Source organism: Alexandromys fortis, unplaced genomic scaffold, assembly GCF_014885135.2.
Source record: "Alexandromys fortis isolate MF-2015 unplaced genomic scaffold, M_Fortis_MF-2015_v1.1 scaffold_40, whole genome shotgun sequence".
Classification (NCBI taxonomy): Eukaryota; Metazoa; Chordata; class Mammalia; order Rodentia; family Cricetidae; genus Alexandromys; species Alexandromys fortis.
Genome location: NW_026067966.1, coordinates 9,583,036 through 9,603,604, shown reverse-complemented (window position 1 = coordinate 9,603,604; position 20,569 = coordinate 9,583,036). Strand labels below are relative to the sequence as shown.

General features: G+C 43.3%; 1 long non-coding RNA gene across 1 annotated transcript; it reads right to left on the bottom strand.

Annotated features, from left to right (window-relative positions):
* Positions 1–1,365: 1,365 nt before the first annotated feature.
* LOC126508765 (uncharacterized) lies at positions 1,366–10,635 on the bottom strand. Its single transcript, XR_007593967.1, has 3 exons — positions 10,580–10,635; positions 2,441–2,485; positions 1,366–1,397 (listed from the first exon to the last, which is right to left on the bottom strand). It is a non-coding gene; the product is annotated as an uncharacterized lncRNA (long non-coding RNA).
* Between the last annotated feature and the right edge of the window lie 9,934 nt (positions 10,636–20,569).

Below are 20,569 nucleotides of genomic sequence, written 5' to 3'. Positions count from 1 at the left end.
CATGGCACACAATGCCCTCCCAAATTGGCTATTTCAGTGTCCTTTTTGTTATATTGTTTAAAATGTTGACTAATTTTTGGGAGGCGTCCTACCCACTCCATCTTGAGCATTAGGCCAGTGTGGGTTTGGCTCTTCCCCAAGCTTCCCGGCTGAGCATTCTTCCCTTGTACTTTTTCCCAATTTAACATCTTCTGTCATACAGACTGAGCAACCTCAGAGGAGAAACTGTCAGAGCCTAAGCACCCCAAAGTGTCTGGCACCAAATTGGCTTAAAAAAAAATAGTAACCCCCTACAAACAAATCCTATATTTTTGATAAATGACCATTCAGTTCTCTTCATCCTAAAGACCTGTTCGAGCCCTCCCCTCACTCTCCTCCTCAAGAGCTATTAACATGGTAAGGAAAGAGGCTTGAGTTTGTTCCGTTTCTCTAAACGAAACCGCCTAGGTCATCCTGCCATTCTGAGATCCAGTTACCAACTATGTGACTGTGTAAGAGATGCCGGGTGCCACTGCAGAGTCCCAGACTCTTGTTAAATAGGTCGAGCATCTTACAACAACATGGAGGCCTGGATTTAGGGAAGAAGGACCAGCATTTCGCCAGCCTCTGCTCCATCCATTACAAACAGCTGCAGTTACCGCTGCACTCATTTACGCAGTTATGTTCTGAGCTCGTGGTGTTCTCCATAAATTAGATCTCATAACACACCTTCTTTCCCCAGTTAATGTTACCAGGAATTAAAAATAGCTGTGATTGGCCAGGCATGGCGGTGCGTGCCCGTAATATCAGCTACAAGGGAGATTGAGGCGGTAAGATAACTTCAAGGCCAAATTGGGCTAAACTATGAGACCCTCAAAACAGACAAAGTGTGAACAGAGTAGGTACCTAAGGGAATGTGTACATCATTAGTGAAAACACTAAAATTGGTGACTAGGCTCCTATAATATACAGCATGTTTTGTTCTGAAGAACAATGTCCTAAAATAAAAAACACATTTGGGTGAAAATAAGCAGAGTTTCTTCTATGCTTTATCACTATTGAGAAAATGTAGAAAATAATTTAACAGGTGTTTTTAATCAGCCAGATGTGTGTTCCAATGCCTGTTACATAGACCAACATATATCGTAAGGAATGCTTGAAATGTTTTTCTTCTTCATTTTGGTCCCTAATTAGTGCTTGTTTCAGGTACTGGGAAGAGCAGAAGAAAGGAGGAGAAGTGAATGCAAGGACCACTGGTGCAATCCCTCTAGGACAAATGGATATAAGCACGGCTTCAGATCCTCGTTTTTATCCAAGTTGCACCTGTAAGCCCCACCTAGAAGAAAATGGCAGCATCACCAGAAGCTGATTCGGCCAAGTAGGGGCTCCAGGTAGCTTCACAAGACAGTGGTCCTTTCCTAAGTGGAAGAAGAGAGAAATTGAGATCAAAAAATGGTACAACAGTACACAGGAAAGTACAGGGACTTTGTCACCAATCAGTGGGAGTTGACTCAACAGCTCAGAAAACAGTCCCTCTCAGAAACCTGGGCTGGTAGGTTTGACAACCCACAACACCCCTAAATCTCAGACCATCAGCCCCCCAAAATAAAAGCCCAAATCTGTCATCCTCCCTGAGGATGTGGGTCAAGCTGACTTGGACAGGCTCAGGAATGAGGCAGTTCCCTTGCCCGGTCCACATTGGGTTGCTCTAACAGAATTCTCAAGACTAGGTAACTTGTGAGTAATAAAAGTTATTCAACACATAGCCCTGGAGGCTGGAAAGTCTAATCCTGGGGGGGGATCTACATCTGTTGGAAGTCCTTCTAGCTAGGTACTAACATGTCAGATTATCACTTGGAGAAGTCAAGAAAGTTAGGGCTATAAGTAGTCCACTCCACAGCACTGATAACAGCATGAATGTACTTCTAAAGCGAGAGCCCTCAGGCCCTAACACCTATTAAAGGTTCCATCTCTTAACCCTGCTGCACTGGAGATTAAGTTCCAGCACTTGAACTTTGGGGTACACATTCAAATCATTACAACCCCTTTTCCTACTCCTTGGCTGGCAAGGAAGCTAGAGGGAGGGTGAAAATTAAAGTTAATAAGGTTCCTTGGGGCCGACAAACATGGCTGGTATCAGCCTTTAGGCAAAATATTCTTCTGTTTTATGAGGATGTCCAAGGTAAGCACCAACTAATGGCTTACAAATGAGTATTTTGATTATATAACTGAACCTGTCCATAGCCAACAAGAGCATAGGAGCCTGGGGTCTTTTGGCAGGGAGTTTTGAGCTGTTGGTATCATGGCCTGTTTTCCTGCATGCTTGCTTTCACTGGAAAACAAAAGCTCTAGCAGACGATTTGTTTTGGTTTGGTTTTTCAAGACATGGTTTCTCTGGGTAGCCCTGTCTAGGAATTCACACTGTAAGACCTGGCTGGCTTGAACTCAGAGATCCACTTACCTGTGTCTCCTGAGTGCTGAGTGGAAAGGTGCGCACCACCACCACCTAGATACAAGCAGACAATTTTTAAATTCACATTTTTAAGAATATATAAAACACTGCAGATATGAGCAAATCCTCTAAGCCTGGTTCACTACGTATCCTCATCATTCAAAAGGAGGACAAGACCAAAACTCGCCATTGTCCTGAATGTGATAGTTCTCACCCGTGGCATGAGCGTAAATATCCAAGACAGGGGCATGCCCGTCAATGATATATAATTTTGTTTCCCGTACTTCCAAACCTTATGTAAGTGAAGCGATGAATTTGAACCTCTGTCACAGTTTGCTCACCATTGCCCTCAAGATATTTTCAGGTTCACATGATATTATTATCACTATTAATAATATTATTATTATTATTTTATGAAATGGGCTTGCCTCAAGTTCCTGGGATCCTGAACTGTCGGGATTTGGTTAATTCACTTTTTTAGCTGCAGTGTTCAGTTATGTGAGTATATATTACTTTCACGGTAGAGTTGTATTGCTAATACTGTTCATTATAGTATTTATTATAGCATCCTATTATGTAATGTATTAATTTATTTCTTAATTCATCTAAGGAGTTCAGGAGGAGGAGGAGAATGTGAGCCTTCATAACTCTAAAGATGCCTTTGATAATATCTAATAAACTGATAGAGCATCTTATATCCTGTTGGCAGAGACTGAGAGCCCGTGACATTGCACACTCTTCGAGCTATGGTACTGTCTGACTCTAATTGTTGCCCATACCAAGTTGGTGGTGATAAGCAATCTTAACTTATGATATATATGTGTACCAAGATTCAAATCTATTTTCAAGTCAATGGTTCTGAAAAAAAATAGTGTCCCAGGCCCCCCTGAAATTTCTTCAGGTCATTTGTGAACAAAATATGCCAAGAAATTGTTTATCTTTTACTCTTATTCTTCTGTAAGTACATGGTAGAATTTTCCAGAACCTCCCTGGCCTGTGGGACCGTGTCAGAACACAGAAAATGCAAGTACAACACCCAGGTGCATTCTCTTAAAACAGCCATTAAGGAGATTTACGGATATGTAGAGCAAGGCACTCAATTCATATTAGAAAACAATGAACTACATTTTAAGATGTGTTAACACATAACGAGTTTATTGCTATCTTTGCAAGGATTTAGAAATGTTTTAAATATTCCAGCTTTTATTTCCAACGTGGTAAGCACCGCTAGCTATGGCAGGCACATAGACAATGCCCCTTGAGGCACCTAGGAGCATTTAAGAGTATCAGGAGGCTCTCTTTCTGCAAACATTGGCAGCCAGGTTGCACTGACTCATCGTTCCCGCTTGAACTGATACTGGAGGCACTCAGAATGCAGTCTGTGCGTGGGGCACAGGTCTGAGTGCTTGAGGAACTCCTCCCCATTCATCTTCAATCCTGGAAAGTAAATACTGAGATGGGTCTATTCACAGGAGGACGAGCTGGGGTTGGGTAAGCTGAGTAGAGTGTCGTGGCTGCACAGTCAGCAAGAGAAGTCACCACAGCCATGTATTCCCCATCCTTCCACAGATCTACGCTCATTGTCTGAGGTCAGCCAACTTCAAAGCATGCACTTAGTTTCCAATCATTCTTCCCAAGGCAGCTAAAAGGACTCATGAGCTCCTGAAGCTGCAGTTGCTCATCAACCAGAAGAGCTGACAGCCAAGCAGATGAGCAGGAAGCAGATCCGTCCATGGGATAGGACCAAGGGCAAAATAACTGCTAGAAGGAATGATTGCTGAGAGCTTAGAATAGGCCGGAGAATTCCTTTTCTCTGGGATCAAGCCCATGGGTGAAATAGTAAACTCTGGCATTAGGAATTATATCTACATCTTAGTCTCCTTCAGAAAATACAAAGAGTGTACCTAGAAGGCTGTTATGGGTTAATTAGAATCGTTTATTGGGTGCTTACTTCATAAAAGGCACTGTTAATTTACTTTGTCACTTAAACCTCGTATGAACCCTTGTCACACAAGGGGAAACTGAGGCGCAGAAAGTATATCCTATACATATCATCAGCATATGTAAAAGCTACTTAACATGCTCCTAGGGGCCAAGAGGTAAACTGTTATCTGTTAATTTTTCCTGTTGTTGCTATAACAAATAGCAAAAACTTAGACATTTACAACAATTAGCTTTTGTTACAGATTTATCATCTTATACTTCTGTAGGCCAGAAGTGGAAAGATTTCACTTGTCTGAAGTCAAGGCTGCTGGCAGGAACATTCTTGTTGAAATAGGAGCGGCGGGGCTGCGTCCCCCGCACCCCAGCCACCTGCTAGCTTATGCCTGAAATAACAACACACAAACTGTATTCATTTAAAGACTGCTTGGTCCATTTCTATCTAGCCTCTTCTAGGCTAATTCTCGCACCTGGATTAGCCCATTTCTAATAATGCATGTAAGCACCCCAAGGTGCGCTTACCGGGAAGATTCTAACCTATGTCCATCTTGGGTCGGAGCTTCATCGCGTGTGCCTCAGAGAGCAGAGCTATCTGGAGAGCGGAGCCTGGCGTCTCTGCTCCAGAGCAGACCTGTCGAGTCTGAGCTCACTTCCTCTTCCTCCCAGCATCCTATTCTGTTTACTCCTCCCACCTATGTTTTAACCTATCAGGACCAGCCAAGCAGTTTCTTTATTGCTTAACCAATGAAATCAACAGATTGATATATGACACTCCCACATCACATTCTCTCCTTGGAGACTCTGGAGGACAATTGGTCAGAGCTTGTCCATTTTCTGGAAACTTGACCCCTGACTTTTACAGTTTCAAAGTCAGCAAGCACAGCCTTATCTCACTGACCTCTGTCTCTTGCCTGTCTTCCTCATCCCATGGCTGTTGCCTCCCTCTTGTAAAGACCCTGGTGATTACTTTGGGCCCATGAGACAACCTAAGACACAATCCCCCTAGATTCTTGATTTGAACCAGGTCCGAAGTCCTCTTTACTTTGTTAGGCACCGTCGTTGTGGAGATTTGAATGTAGGCATCCTTTGGATGAAGGATTACCATTGTTCAGTCATCTAACTCCAATTTATCCAATCACTGGACAAAGACATACTGAGAGCCCACTATGAGATGTTTTTTAGGCACGAGAGACAGTGATAGGCAAGCTCTGAAGACCATACAGGAGTTAACCAGGTGAAATGGGACAAGGGAATAGTAGCTCTAGCAGAAAGACCACGAGGGAGACAGAGAGCAGGAAGCAGGCCCTTCTAGAGAGTCTATATCATCAGTTCTCAATGTGTGGGTGATGATCCCCTTGGGAGTCAAATGACCCTTTCACAGGGGTCATATATCAGATACCCTGCATATCAGACATTTGCATTATAATTTGTAACAGTAGCAAGATTAAAGTTATGAAGTAGCAACAAAAAAAAATTATGTGGGGGTCACCACAACATGAAGAACTGTACTAAAGGGTCTGGTCACAGCTTTAGGAAGGTTGAGAACCACTGGTCTATATGATCTGCCCAGTCTTATCTGTGAAGTAATAGATCTCAACCCTGGCCGTTCATCAGAATCACCTAGAGAGGCCGAAACTAATATTGTTGCTGGTGAGATTTGCAAGACCTCCTCTACCTGTTCCTGTCCACAAAGTCCTAACATCAGAGGTGGGACTTGGGCTTCAGGCAATTTCAACATGCATGCTGCTGGGAGATTAAGACAATGAGGTGTAAGGACACAGGTGTCTAGACATGGAACTAAAAAAGAGCCAGATCGTAACGGACTTCGTAACCCAAGAGCATGCGTTTTATGTGGAGGGCTTAAAGAGGTGTGATCAGATTTTTCCTTTACAATGATTTCCTAGCTACACAATGGAGCGGAATGAAGGAGCTAAAAATGATAGAGCCTGAGCTTGGCACAGGTCTATGGAGACATTGAAATCAAATGATAGGAAGACAGGATGGCTTGTGGGATGCCTCAAATCACTAGCAGCACCTCCCGTATTAGTTAGGGTTCTTTGAAAGAATAGAACTGATAGAACTAGTGTGTGTGTGTGTGTGTCTTACATAGAGCGGCTTTCAGGCCGTGGTTCAAGAGTCCAGCAGCAGCTATCTCCTGAACAGAAAGCCAAGAATCCGGTGGTAGTTCAGTCCCTGTGTCTGTGTATCTCAGCAGTCCCAGTCTGGTGCTGGTCTTCAGTCTGGGCTGTCATCCCAAAGAAGTAGATTCTATTACCATGAGAGAAATGTCTCGGCAATGGGGTAGATGAATTTGCCAGTGAGAATGAGGGCAAGCAGGCAGAAGTCAAAAGCTTGTTTCTTCCTTGGCCTTTACGTGGGCTGACCCCAGGAGGTATGGCTCAGACTTAGGGTGGATCTTCCCACCACAAATGATTCCTGTCAGATGTGTCCAGCTGCCTGGGTTTTGGTCGATTCCAGATGTAGGCTAGTTGGCAACCAGATTAACCATCTTACCGCCTAACTAGATTTCCCAGTACACATTTTCCAGTTAACCTAACCTATCACGGCCACATTAACCTCCCACCACAGCCGCTTACCATGAGTGCCAAGCGGCCTATGATTAAATGCGTTTGCTCGGGGCCAAACACCCTGGTTTTAAACCCCACCTCCCCACTTTGCTGTGTGCCATTCCCACAGCTGTAAAACAGTGATATAGTCACGTCTGTTGCTTGATAAAACAAATGTGGTGGTTTGAAAGAAAATGGTTCCCAAAGGAAGTGTCACTACTAGGAGGTGTGGCTTGGTTGGAGGAAGTGTGTCACTGTGGGGATGGGTTTTGAGGTTTCCTTTGCTCAAACTATGCTCAGTGTGGTAGACAGTTCACTTCCTGTTGCCTGCGGATTGAGATGTAGAACTCTCAGCTCCTTCTCCAGCACCGTGTCTGCCTGTGTGCCACCATGTCCTGCCATGATTTCAATGGAATAAACTTCTGACACCTCTCTAACTAGACGTTTTAACAAGTCACTCCAACTATACATTTTCCTTTAGAAGAGTTGCCATGCTGGGCGATGGTGGCGCACGCCTTTAATCCCAGCACTTGGGAGGCAGAGGCAGGCAGATCTCTGTGAGTTTGAGACCAGCCTGGTCTACAGAGCTAGTTCCAGGACAGGCTCCAAAGCCACAGAGAAACCCTGTCTCGAAAAACCAAAAAAAAAAAAAAAAGAGTTGCCATGGTTATGGCATCTCTTTACAACAATTGAAACCTAAGACAACAACCTAGGGCAGAAAGTGGTTTGTTTCATCTTACAGTTCCAAGTTACCGTCTGCCATTGTGGAGAAGGCAGGAACTTCACACAGCCACATGCTATCCACAGTCATGAGCATGAAGACTTAGTGCATGTGTGCCCACTTGCTTATTTGTTTGTGCTTGGCTCCATTTCTCCATTCCTACACAACGTAAGATTCTCTGCCTAGGGGATGGTGTCGCCTATACTGGGCTGAGTATTAGACAGTTCCCCGTAGACACACCCACAGACCAATCTTCCCTGAGACTCGCTGACTCTATGTTGAGCCACGCTGACAGTGAAGACTAACCATCTAGAGTGTGTTTCCAGCACAGGGGTACTGTGAGGGAGTGGACCTAGGAGAAGCTCTGTCATCACCTGTGTAGGGTAAACATTCTTCTACGTTCATTACAGCCTTACCATTCTTCCAGAGAGCCACCTTCAAAAAGGCTTGAGGAGATGGCACCATTGGTAAAGGTGTTTGATGCATGAGCATGAACAACTGGTTTTGAACCCCAGAGCCCGTGTAACTGAGCGCAGCAGCCTACAGCTCTAATCCCAGCGTTGGGGAGACGGGAGAAGGAGGGTCCTCAGGATTCTCTACCAGCCAGCGTAGCCAAATGGAGACATGCCAGTCTCAGTGAGGAGAACCCATATCTAAAAATGAGATGGCGTGTGACTAAAGAAAATACCCAACATAACCACACTGACCTCTGACCTCTGACACACACACATACATGCACAGGTGCACACGCGTGTACATCCCATATACAAAAATAAAAAAGAAACTTTAAAAAGCAAAACAAAAAAAATTCTAACTTCTGGATTCCAGGGCTGCATTTTCCACATTTCCCACATCTTCAAACTGTGTCCACAAGCATAGCAGCTACAGTCCCTTTGCATCTGGCCATGTTGTTCCCCTTCCCTGGTCCTCATTCCTCTGAACATCCATCACCATTCCTAGAGAAAATGACATCAAGTGCAGTGGCTGGTGACCCTGCAGTCACCTCCCTCCAGCGGGACAGCTGTCCTTCCTACCAGGAGGTCTTTGCTAATAACCCACAGCCACCCACGCACTGCTGCCTAAATGCTCCGTGCTCACCGGCTCAGGCCCTAAACCTGCCATTTCTGTACTTTGTGGGCACCACAGCTACCCCCAGAAGCTGATAAATAAAAAATGACTTTGGTATGAGTTGTTTTCGTTGAGACCATCAGCTATGAAATAGTTTTAAGGCTTCTTTGGATCATTAACCCAAACCAAGGTTGTATATTACAAAAGGATAGATACCAAAATATCTGAAGTAATTGGCCCGGATATGTTGCAAGAGCTGTTCTGAAAGCAAAAACAAAGCACCACTCAAAACCGGACTTCATGGAAACATGTGTGCCCTTTGCCTTACATCCTGTGGTTCTCAGGCTTCCTGGGGCATGACTGAGGCATGACTGAGGCATGACTGACCTCGCACACGCTATGCAGTACTGGAGGGTCCCCACTGGATACATCGCATGTTCTCCTAACATCCTGTGGTTCTCAGGCTTCCTGGGGCATGACTGAGGCATGACTGAGGCATGACTGCCAATGCACACGCTATGCAGTACTGAGGGTCCCCACTGGATACATCACGTGTTCTCCTGACCGTGAGGTGTAGATCACTTAGGGTTCTCCTGACTTTGCAGACGGATTAGAGCCGCATTAAAAAGCCAAGCTGCCGGCAGTGAGGCTTTCCACACCTGTAAGTCATTAGTGATTTTTCTTGGTGGGAAACATGTCTCAGAGCCAGAAATTCGGAAACTAAAAAGGGTTCTTTCCTTCATTTTTCACTGACTCTTTTTTCAGTTGGTATACAAAACAATGTATTTCATTACAGCGTTGTATGTCATTGTACACTGTATATCACTGAACTTTACCCTGCATTCTCACCCCTCTGGCTTTAGGCCCCTCCCTCCCCTCATACCCTCACTTCTATTTTCACGTCAAAGGGATTTTTTAAATAAAAAGATATAGTTTGCATTTTACTTATTTATGCTGAACCCAAGCCTCTCACATGCTAGGCAAGGAAACTGCCACCGAGCTTGTGTTTTAAATCAAGACTAGGTAGGCATCTAATTTGCTTTGCATTGAAAAATAAGAGACTCTCTGTACAATACACCTCTGTTAGCTCCGGTCACCCCACACACGGGGCTGAGTTCAGTAGAGTCCGTTAGGAGATGGGGGTGCTTCTCTCTGTGTTCTTGGGAAGGGTGAGGGAGAAGGAATGTATCTAAGTGACTTCAGATCACAGGCCAGCGATGTGCCAACAGTGACCAGAAGTCTCTCGCTCCTTATTGGTTTCCTGAACCCCTGCATCTCACTGAGCTGGGTAGCCTGTTCCATATACGTTTACAAATTAATCTGAGACAAGACCCCATCTTCAGCCCTGGAGGTTAGTCAGCAAGCAGTCTCCTCGGAACTGGACTGGCCCTGACTCCCCTGGCTGAATGACAGGAACCAGCAGCTGTCAGTGTACCAATGCAAGGGTACCAATGCGGCTACAGGGGTCTTTTCCCTTCCTGATCTGTAGGACCAGATTTCTGACTCAGTTTCCCAGACTCCCAACTCTGAGAAGAAATATTTCCTGTTTGCTTAAACGAACCATTTAATCATTAGCATCTTTCCTCACGCTGGCTCTTACTCCCCGGGCCCATAGGTGTTAGGTTAATGTCTAAATGCGGATGGTTTTGTTATCTGAATTGGCCTGACTGGTGAAAGCTTTGATCCTTTGTCAACACGTCAGACTTCAAAGTGGCAAGCCAAGTCTATCTGAATCAGAAACTGTGGGAAAGGAATTGTACCCCAAAAGAGGAACTGTAGCTCACAGAGATCCAATTATATCCTGAAGTCCCCAGTGTGAGCAGAGCCAGGAAGAAATCAGAAGCCATTCACCTCTTTTATATTCTAATTCGTCACTGGGAAGATCTACACGCCTGTTTGATTCCCTTTTCTCCACCACAGCCTACTTACTCCGTTTTCCCTGAGCCGTGTCGTTTTCTTTGATCCTTCAAAAACGCAACGCTAGGCCACAAACTCAGATACGTGAATTAGGCAACCGAGCATGTGGCCTGACAGACGCCGCTGAGGCAGCAGCGCGGACACAGCCTCTCCGTAGGGCTGGAAGATTAAAGGAACCTTCCCTGTCCAAGGAGACAGCCGCGCTCAGTTCCTATCCGCTGCTTCTCAGCAAAAACGTGGGCCCTGCTTTGCCTCATCATAATCTAGATTTTTCTCGTGAAATCTCAGAATGTCGCTCCCACAATTCTAGTCTACTTGACAATAGCCAGTCTTAAAAACTGGAAAGGGGAGGATTGAGCAACTAGCCAAAGCAAGCTTTGCTAAGACCTGCTGGTGCTGACAGCCACGGGACCTGGAACTACAGGCAGCTCCTCGTGGCTTCGAGACCCCAGTTCTACGCTGTCAATCTTGTTCTCCTGGAGGAGAATCTCGAGTTCTAGAAAGGAATGTATTACCAACAAGCTTTTTTATGGCGAATGTTTGAGACCTTATGCAGAGAATCCAAATTGGCTGACTAGATTTTTCTCAACTTGACACAAGCTGGGATCTTCTGAGGGAAGGGAACCTTGAGGGATCGCTTCCATCAGATTGTTTGTAGGAAAGTCTGTGGGGACATTCACCTGATTAATGGGTGATGTGGGGATGCCTAGCCCGCTAAGCGTGATGCCAACCCTGGCCAGGTGGTCCTGGGAAAGCCATAGAGAGCAAGCCAGTATGGAGTGTTCTTCCATGGCTTCTGCCTCAGTTCAGGCCTCCAGGCTCCTGCCTCAAGTCTCTGCCCTGACTTCTTTCACAATGGACTCTAAGCTGTGAGACAAAATGAACCCTTGACTCCCCAAGCTGCTTTTGGTCATGGTGTTTATTACAGCAAAAGAAAACACACCTGGACAACTAAGCCACTTCTGGGTCATGCATGACACAGGAAAACTGCGAAATAATCAATGTGTTGTTGTTTTTTTTGGTTGGGTTTTCTGGTTGTTTTGTTTGTTTAAGCCGCTGAGTTGTAATCATTTTTGATGCAGCAATAGTAAACCAGTAAGGTTCCTAGGACTTACCCATCCCAGAAAAAGAAATAAATTCCAGAGGTTCCTTCCTCACCTGCCATCACTACCTCCACCCTTAACCGCCCTGATCCATAGATGACAGAGACTGATTTGACCATGGACCCACAATCCCGGAGATTCTTTGCTTTTCTGAGAAACTGCCTAGAGAGACGGTGACTGAATAAAATAACTGACTCAAATGATGAAATTTTAGAAAAACAGAAGCCATCTTCCTGGAGATGAGCCTACTGGCCTCAAACCGCACCTCTGTCTTTGTGTAGGAATGAGGTCTGTCTAGTCGGAGCCTTGCATTTTCAGTCCCGGGGCCACCTGACAACCACACAGATGTCAAGGGAGTCCCTGGTCACCAGGGCAAACACATTTCCATCAGAAGTCCTCTCCAGGAAAATGAGGCCCACAGAGTCCTCCGGACTCAGGCAGTAGGTCCCACGGGAGTTCTACCAGCAGGAACCCACTGTGTCTGTAGCCAGATTTCCAGCAGAAGCAAGTCTCTAAGGCTAATGAAACATATACCACACTAAGTTTTACTGTATTGCCGTGAATAATACAGAGAAAGAGGAGAAGGGAAACAAGGAAGTTTAGTCTCCTAGATACCAGCAAACAAAAAAAGTGGCTTAAGAAAACTATGCTTTTCCCATCTCAAACCCAGAGGCTTTAAGGGTGGCATGATTAATTGAGGGAGGGAAGAACTCAACTAAATTATTAAAATATAAAGTTTGTTAAGGCTAATTTTATTTATTTATTCATTTATTTATTTATTTATCGTTATTAGTTTTTTTCGAGGCAGAGTTTCTCTGTGTAGCCCTAACTGTCCTGGAACTCACTTTGAGGCCAGCCTGTCCTGAAACACACAGAGATCCACCTGCCTCTGTCTCCTAAATGCTGGGATTAAAGGTGCATGCCGCCTCCACCCAGCTTCAAGAATAAACTATTAATATTAACAGAAGGATAACAGCACTGAACATTTGCTGTGTTGAGTTTACCGTGTATCTGACTATGTGCTGGATTTCTCCTGTGTGTTCTCTTGCTCAGCCCTCAATGCTGAAGGAAAGATGTCATTACTCTTCCTGCTTAACAGACAAATGGAAGTTGGTGAGCTGCTCACCAAAGCTTTTTCAACCAGCAATGAGGAAGGGGTAGACAGTCGCAGAGCAGAAGTCTCCACAAGCACATTTAATCCTCTGTATCAGTTTTCTGGAACACTCAAAGGTGACGTCAGTGACAGCAGAAAGAGGAAGAAAGCAAAGGAAGAGAGAGGGTCAGAAGGTGAAAGGGGGAGGGGGAGAAAGGACGATGAAGAGCCAAGTCATGGCCTCTGGGTAAAATTCAATTCCAACAAGTAAAATCAGGATAGCAACAATAAACAGACATTCAAGAGTCCTGATGCCAGGATTTGCAAACTCTAGGCATTAAAAATGGGCACACCAAAGATAATGGATAATGAACCAGAAATCCCTCATACCTGAAGGTGTCCTGTTGAGAAAGTAAGAAGCAATGGAGAACGGTAACTGGCAGTATTTGGTTATCTGTGCTCTACAGGCAAACTAGACAGTCGTTTTCCCTTTGGGGTCTCGTGTCAATAATTGTCACGTGTATTGTTTCATGACCATAGCCAACAGGGTAATGCTGTGTGTGGCACACTGACTGTAAAGCTCCCAGGTGGCTCTAACTGTTCTCTTCCCCACATAAGAGACCTGAAGATGAGAGGGAGGGAGTTGTTCTCGGGCATGCAGAGACAGTGGGAGGCTTACCTGTACCAACTGAGACCACTCTTAAACCTGTTCAGGGTTTGGTGCACAATGTATATGCAGTAGCCCTTACAATCCTATAACAATAAATACTGCTGTTTTCATTTTACAGAAAGAGAAACTGAAGCTCAAGGAGATCAAAAGACGCACAGGGTCACTTGACTGGTAGGGTGAGGGAGTTGAGATATGGAATATGTATAAGTTGATTCTGTGTACACACCCATTTTATTCTGTGCACTTCAAAATATGACTTATACCTTGCAATACCCCTATAGGAATAACACAACTGGCTTCCGTGCATACTAATGCATGGTTTGTTCCATTCACACTGTATATGAGAACTGCCATCAAAAGTAGACCAGTTTTATCTATGATTAATTTAGTGCAGAGATCTGTTGGTTTTCTTTTATTTTTCTTTTATTTTGTCATTGGGGAATTATGAAAAATCACATTAACAGCCAGAAATTAAAGAGCTGATGGTGCTCAGCCCTTCGATAGTTATTATTTTAAGGATTTATTTACTTTTATTTTATGTGCATGTGTATTTTGCTTGCATGTGTGTGTATATATGTGTGCCTAGCGCCCACAGCGGACCAGAACTTGAGTTATAGGTGGTTGTGAGCTTCCATGTGGGTACTGGGAACTAACCCAGGTCCTCTGCAAGAGCAGTCATGGTCTTTCCCACGGAGACATTCTCCAGTCCCATAATTGTTAGTTTTAAAATAATTTCTTGCATTTTTCAATTATCATACAAGGTATTAGATGCCATTGTGGCATTTTAAAATGCTTTAGAAGATTCTAACCATCATCATCATCATCTTCCCAGCTCTCCACTAGCCCTCAACCTCCTTCGTAACACCCCACACACAGTCTCTCTTCTTCTTTCCTGTCCCATGTGTCTTTTGTGCACCGTACTTCTTCGTCGCCCATTTTAACTTCTCTTGGTCTCCTTTCTAGACTGTAAGGTTTTGCCCACATTTACATCCATATATATCCCATACCTTATTTATAAGGTATATATTTTCCTCATACCTTTTTGTGCATTACAGTCTAGGAACTGTAGATGAGAAATACAAGGAGTCTGCAAAAGTTGTTTTGCAGGTTGAGGCCGTAGCTCAGGTGAGGGTGCTCATCTAACATGTCTCAGACCCTGGATTTTATGCTCAGCATAACTCTACCAAAAGTTTTCTGTGCTTATTTTGTTTTTATCTTTTTTAAAAAAGTTATTTCTTGTGTATGTGTGAGTGTGCTGGCATGCGTGCCCGAGTGCAGATGTCTGCACCGCTCAGAAGAGGGTGCTGGGTTCCTGAAGCTGGAGGAGTTACAGGCACATGTGAGCCCCCAGATGTGGGTGCAGAGAACCAAACTTAGGCCCCGTGGAAGAGCCGCGGGTGCTCTTAGCCTGTTTTTATCTTAACTCTGATGTAAATTCATCCACGACTCATGTTTTTATGTTCCATCTTTTTGCACTAGCTTTGCTTCCAATCTCATTTTCTATCGAAAAATGAAGTCCAAGAGAACCTGGTTCAGTGTTTGAGCACTACCTGGAATGCGGGCGGTGTGTGCCAGGTATGCATGTAGCGCACATATACATGCAGGCAAACACTCGTACACAGGAAATAAAGGCAAATGAATGGTTAGAGACTAGATTTCCCACAGAAAGTTATCTTAGCTGTTCTCCAGAGTTCTGACATGCGCCACTTTTCTCATTCCGAACATTTCACAATTCTATTTTCTTTATTTACTCAGAACATTATTTAGGAAACTGATAAGTAAATTCCTAAATGTAAAGTTTTGAGTACCTTTTGGAGGAATGAGTTTTGAGACAGGGTTTCTCTGTGAGACTAGCCTCGAACTCACAGAGATCTGGCTGCCGGGCATTAAAGGCTTGTGCCACCGCTGTCACACTTGGCATTGCTTTTTAATTCATCATGTATGTAATCAAATTAAAATTTATCATTTATTGAAAATTTTTAAAAATTTTGCCAGTTATAAAAAATTTTTAAAAACTTGGTTGGGATTTCTTTTATTTCCTTTTTTGTCATTTTTATGTTACCCTCTAAAGCAAAGGAAAAATTATACAGAGGACTTTTACTCACACTCAAGGATGCATAAACATGAAAATTATACCCCAAAGCTCCTTCAGATTGCAGCATAAGAATCTCCATGGTGAGTCTAGGTTCTCTATTTCCACAGGCCTCTTTCCTTACACTGGCTAAAAAGCTCAGCTCTAAAGCCAAACATGAGTGCCTTTAAACCCTATTCAGGAGGTCTTCTGAGTTCAAGGTCAGTCTGGTCTACAAAGCAAGTTCCAGGACAGCCAAGGCTACACAGAGAAACTTTGTCTTGAAAGACCAGGAGAAGAAGAAAAGGAGGAGGAGGAGAAGCAGAAGGAGAAGAAGAGGAAAAAGAAGAGGAAGAAGCAAAAACAAAGACAAAAGCAATTTGCGGAATTAGAAAAAGACTGAAGTGCGAGCCAGCCAGATGACAGTAAGTGTGAAGATTTATATTTGTGCATATTAAGTAACTGTATCTTACTCAGCTGTCTATCTCGTTACTAAAGAGAATGTACTCACAAATGTGGATGGCTACTTATATCTATAGTTACCTGGGCAACTACAGGCTTCTCTATAGACAAGAGTCTATGTTACAGAAATAAAACCGTATTTCCTCTTCTGAAGTATCATCAGCTTGCGAGAAGATGGCTCGACATTCACATTACTTTCCTGTCTGCTTCCCTTATGGATGTCAGCTGTGTGCCGGGCACTTTGGAGTCACTTACTCATTCATTAATATTCACACGAATTTAATTTGGTGGCCTCTGTCATCCCGAATTCGAGTCAACCTCCGACCCATTCTGAGCCATTCCTTTTCTTTCCTTTTTTTGCTTTGTTTTCAACTTTTGTATTGCACATTATTGAAATTTTTCTATGCTGACATACACTGACACTTGCTATTCTGTTAGAGCCCCGTGTAATATTCAATACAGTGGCGGTTTGTACAGGCCCCTCAAGCAATAGAAATTTGCCTATAAACTCATTTTCTTTGTTTGTACAATGTAGAAATCCTGCAATCATTCAATTTTTAGAACATACTTCCTTTTTATGTATGAATGGCTTTAAAGATATAAAATATCCATACAGAAGTTGTGTTGTTTAACATACTCAGAAATAAGACCTTAGGGCTTGAAAAGCTAATGACTGTAGTAAAAGCCATAGCTAGTCAATAGCTTCTTGTGGACGCTTTCTTCTGTCAAGTCTATGGTCTAACACAAATTTAATTGAATTTTTGTGAACTTATAATTTCCACCTTGGGCTCTCTTCCGGTCGCAGGCTCCGATTACCGTCCAGCCATGGCCAAGTCCAAGAACAACACCACACACAACCAGTCCCGGAAATGGCACAGAAATGGCATCAAGAAACCCCGGTCACAAAGATATGAATCTCTCAAGGGTGTTGACCCCAAGTTCCTGAGGAACATGCGCTTTGCCAAGAAGCACAAGAAAGTCCTGAAGAAGAAGCAGGCAAATAATGCAAAGGCCATGAGTGCACCTGCGGAGGCCATCAAGGCCCTGGTGAAGCCCCAGGTGGTGAAGCCCAAGGTGCCAAAGGGCCCCACCCGCAAACTCACTCGTCTGGCTTTAATTGCTCACCCCAAGCTTGGGAAGCGGATTAGAAGCTACATGGCCAGGGGTCTTAGGCTCCAAAAAACAAAGCCCAAGGTTCAAGCCAAGGTAGAGGCCTCAGCTGCAGCTCAGGCTCCTAAAGGTGCCCAGGCCCCTGTGAAGGCCCCATAAAAAAGGTCGCAGTTTGCCAATGTGAAGATAGATGGACTGGTGTGAACACCTACACAGTATTTGCAGATGTTCAGGACCTTATGCTGTTTTTACAAATAAACTTGAGGCAAGTTCTGTTAAAAAAAAAATAATAATAATTTCCACCTTAGTTCAGGCCCAGTGTTTAGTTTCCCAGTGAGTTGACTGACAGATCAGTAAGTTGTTTCATCTTGTTCAGTATGTGTAGGTATTATTAAGGAAATTCATGACAGCCCGAAATAAAGGATAACAAATATTCATTTGGGGAAAAACTCGCAACAAGGGTAGAGAGCCATAGTCCTCTGCTCTGTGGGTGCTGGAAGCTGCAAACAGAACTCCGTCTACCTCCCAAGAGAGTGAGCATGCTTCCTGTCTGTGTTTATCAGTCCACACAAAGTACATTATCAGACCATACCCTACTGGGCCAGTACCCAAAAGGCTATTGGCTGAATGAACTCCCACAACAAATATGTATTTGAATAATCACGACCACCTCTTCAAGGCAATTTAGAAGCATGTACGTTCGTTTCCAATGTCTGTTGTACCACTTCAGGTGTCAGCAGAGCCACGCAAGAAACAATCAGTTTCTTGCCTTAGTGTCTGCAAGTAGCTACAATTCCTTGAGACCTTTTCTTTCTTCAAAGCCATAGGCCTTTCATCCTTATCATACTCAGTTAGCAGCTTAGCTAATCTCCTTATTGTGCTGCCATCTGACAGGCAACTTCATTTCCACCTGCAACTATAATTCCTATTGATCAATGGTTTTTTGGTTTGGGATAAGGACATTTTTGAGGGCCATTATTCAAAGACTATGAGACGGGAGTAAATAAATAAATAAAAATGAAGGATATAAGAAGAAACGACAATGAAGGGACAAAGTGAAATTGTAGCATTGATGACTCTGTTGGGACTGACTATGCATAAGGAGTGATACATTGTACTACAAAATTGCACAGCATGGCAAAAAAAAGGCCTCTTTTTACTACTCTTAGTTCATTTCAAGTAAATAGAGAGGGAGAAAGAGTCTGTGAGTTGTACCTTGCTAGGATTCCAATGTAGCAAAACAAACCTAACAAATGACACACTGTTTTTAAAGCTTTTGTAGAAAAAAATCCAAATTTCTCTCTGCCTAGAAAAAAAATCATTATATAAATGTTATAGGATAATGCTTTTGTACATTGTAAAGATTTGACCCTCATATTTGTTAATAAAATGCCGATTGGTCAATAGCCAGGCAGGAAGTATTAGAAGGGCAACCAGACTAAGAGACTTCTGAGAAGAGGAAAGGCAGAGGAAAGTCACTATCCAGATACAGAAGAAACAAGATGAGAATACCTTACTGAGAAAAGGTACCAAGTCACGTATCTAAACATAGAAAAAAAATATGGGAAAATTGAAGTTGTAAGAGGTAGTTAATAAGCCTGAGCTAACAGGTCAAACAGTTTATAATTAATATAAGCCTCTGTTTCTTTGGGACAGAGTGGCTGCAGGACCAGGAAGTTTAGAAACTTCCATCTACAAATGGCACCCAAATGTTTGACAAGAATTTCCACATAAAGCCTGAGAAGATTTTTAAAAAAGGATTCTAGACAGACAAGATCAGAATCAAGCACAGCTTCTTGGTAATTGTCTTTTTTCCTGTAAGTTCTGTTTGCTGGTGGTAAGCAGAGGTGCAGCTCCTTTAAGAGAGGCTTCCTGACTCAATGGTAGCAGCAAAAACCTTGTAGCTTTTTTTAAGAGGTTCTGCCACCAAACACTTAAATGATATTTATGAACAGCCAGCAGCATGCTTCTGGTGGTAGCATGGACCTAGACATTCCACAGGGTTGTGGCAATAAACTTGACTCCTGCCTGTACCTTTGCCATGAAGCTAGACTCTCAAAAAGCTAAGGAATAGGGTGGAGCTAGTCGCCAAAACCAGAACTTTAATCCTAGCCATATCACTAGGCAGATTAAAGACTCATGTGGTCAGGAAAAGATAGAGATATACCGTAAAGACAGACTCAGGTGGGAAAATAACCTCTAAATGGTTTACCATGTGTTTAAAAATATACATGGGTCTTTGGGGAGAAAAGAAAAAGGATAGAGAAATTACTTTAAAAAGTGAAAGAAAGATAGAAGAAAGGAAGGAAGGAAGGAAGGAAGAAAGAAAGAAAGAAAGAAAGAAAGAAAGAAAGAAAGAAAGAAAGAAAGAAAGGTAGTAGGAGCTGCGGGCTGTGTTCCTGCCACCCAGCTCCCGGCCGCCTGGCTAGCTTATGCCCCAAAATAACGACACACAAACTGTATTCATACAAACACTGCTTGGCCTGTTTCTATTAATGTGTGTAGCACCACGAGGTGCGCTTACCAGGAAGATTCTAGCCTACGTCCATCCTGGTCGTAGCTTCATCGTGTCTGCCCCAGAGAGCAGCAGCATGGCTTCTCAGCTCACTTCCCTTCTTCGCAGCATTCTGTTCTGTTTACTCCTCCTACCTAATTTTCTGTCCTATCAGGGCCAAGGCAGTTTCTTTATTTAACCAATGATCTTCATCCAAGGAAGGAAGGAAGGAAGGAAGGAAGGAAGGAAGGAAGGAAGGAAGGAAAGAAAGAAAAAAAATAGAGCAGTTGGATATAGTGGGTACACATCTATAATCCTAGCACTTGGGAGGCAGAAGCAAGTGGATCTCTGTGAATTTGAGGCCAGCCTAGTTTACAGAATAAGATCCAAGATAGCCAAAGACATACAGAGAGACCCTGTCTCAAGAAAAACAAAAATTAAAAATAAAAGAAGTAGACTAAAATAAAAAGCCATGTAAAGATGGTAAATACACAGAGAATTTTTATATTGTATATTATTGTGTTGTCTTTGAATTATTTGACTGCTGAGAAAGGAACAACAGCTCCTAAAACTAAAAGACATTTGATTATAATGCTGTTGGATTGATCCAATCTATTTATTTTCAAAACTTCAAAATTTAAGTCAAAAGATATGTTACTCTGGAGAAGAGGTTTTGCTTTTGTTTCCACAGAAAATGAGAGGCTGTGAATTCATTCTGGGTTAAGAAAACTAAGGTTTATTCAAGGAAGACCCTTGAAAAATCTCTATTAAGAGTAAGTGGCCCAGATGATCCCACATTTTAGAGCACCTTTGTTGCAGTTTCCTCTCAGTTCTACATCCAGAATAACTTCAAGACTGCTGGCTGAGATGACCCAACCTCACTGAATACTCCAGTCAGGACTGGATCATAATCCTAAACTT